Below are 1,846 nucleotides of genomic sequence, written 5' to 3'. Positions count from 1 at the left end.
GCGCGCGGGGACCCGGGCACAACCTGGGCCTTCCAGCCACTCGTCTCCGCAGCGAGGACGACACCGCCTCGTTCGTGGGGTTTCTGGGAAGGACAGGGTGGTCGCGAAGTGTTAGCTCCGTTCCCCCAAGCTGAGAGTAACAGGCCCAGGAAGTTCCAAGATACCAAATCTGGTGGAATTTAGAGTCGCCGCGGTCCCTGCAGCCGCCAACGTTCCCGCCACGGAAAGGCAGGCGCAGAGCAGGGCGGGAAACGTGCGCACGCATCGCGTCATTTCCGCTGTGCGGCGCGCGCCGCTCGCTTCAGAAGCGCGTGAATGTCGGCGCGAAAGGACGTTCGTCACTCATGTATGGCTTTATTCAGACACCTGAGGTCACACATAGACTTGTACGGATACATACATTGGAACAAACATGACTCAGGAGGTGCAAATAAAAGTCCACCCTGCCCCAGTGCATTCCTCCGAAAGACTGCTGGGCAGGGACGCTCGAGCGCCACCGTCCCCGAAGGACTGGGGGCCGAGCGGGCAAACTGCGGGCATGATCTTCGGGCCACTCAGCGGGCCGCTCCGCGAACGTGGGCGGGGAGAGTCTGCGACCCTTCACAGCCATGGCGGGTGGGGCAGAGCGCGCACCGGGCTGGGGAACCCCGCCACCCACCGAGGCTTTCATAGAGGCCGGCTCTCTTCTGAGGTGCGAGCTTGCAGAACCTGAACCCCAGCACTGTGAACTCATCTAGTTATGGGGCGTTTCACTGGCCTTTCTGCGGCGACACGTTGCGGCCGGCCACCCTCTTCTCCCCAAAAGAAGGACGGGGTTGCGGAAGGTGTAGGCGATCCTTCCCCGGGAGGGCAGCCTGCGGATCCCAGTCTTTTCCCTCTGGCTTCATCGCGGAGCAAAACCCCGTGTGTACTTCAAGGGTAAGCGCAGAGACGTCTGAAGAAAATGCCTTTCCTCGTCCTCTGGAAAGCACGCCGTGTGTACCTCTCTTCGCGTTTGCTGAGAGGGCGGACCCTGTCCTTCAGCTATAAAACCTCCCAAAACCGAACCATTGCCGTCGAGTCGATTCCGACTCATAGTGACCCTATAGAACAGAGTAGAACTGCTCCAGAGGGTTTCTGAGAAGGGGCTAGTGGAGTCGGACTGCCGGCCTTTCGGTTAGCAGCCCTTCAGATGTGGTTATCTTTTCAAGCCCCACGCAGAATCTAGTGGTGCCGGCGCCCGAGAAGTTAAATGATGGATGATAATGTTAAACCCCACCAGGGTGCATGCACCGTGGGCTTTAGGCAGGTGTCTGAGGCCTCTCCTTTTATCTTTCCCGAGTACTTAATTTAGCTCTGAATTGCTCCTAAATCCTATTGAAATCAGACCCTTTTCAGATGCTACCTTCTCTTCAAAACCAAAACCAAACCCAAATCCGTTGCCCTCGAGTCAGTACCGACTCATAGTCGACCCTACAGGACAGAGTAGAACTGCCCCCATAGGGTTTGCAAGGAGTGGCTGGTGGATTCAAACTGTTGACGTTTTGGTTAGCAGCCGAGCTCTTAACCATTGCACCACCAGTGCTCCACTTTCTCTTCAGGCCTTTACTAATTACCCTAACACATATGATCATATGTAGGTCTTTTCCAGATGAAACGACTAAGTTTTGTTTGGCACATATTCAGTATGATAAAACCTGTTGCCGTAGAGTGGATTCCAACTCATGGCGACCCCATGTGTTACAGAGTAGAACTGCTCCAAGGGTTTTCATTGCTGTAACCTTAACTGAAGCAGATTGCCAAGGCTTTCTTCCGCACTACTACTGGGTGAGTTTGAACTGCCAACCTTTAGGTTAGTTGTTGAGGG

This window comes from Trichechus manatus, unplaced genomic scaffold (genome assembly GCF_000243295.1).
Source record: "Trichechus manatus latirostris isolate Lorelei unplaced genomic scaffold, TriManLat1.0 scaffold00092, whole genome shotgun sequence".
Classification (NCBI taxonomy): Eukaryota; Metazoa; Chordata; class Mammalia; order Sirenia; family Trichechidae; genus Trichechus; species Trichechus manatus.
This window is presented reverse-complemented; position numbering follows the sequence as displayed.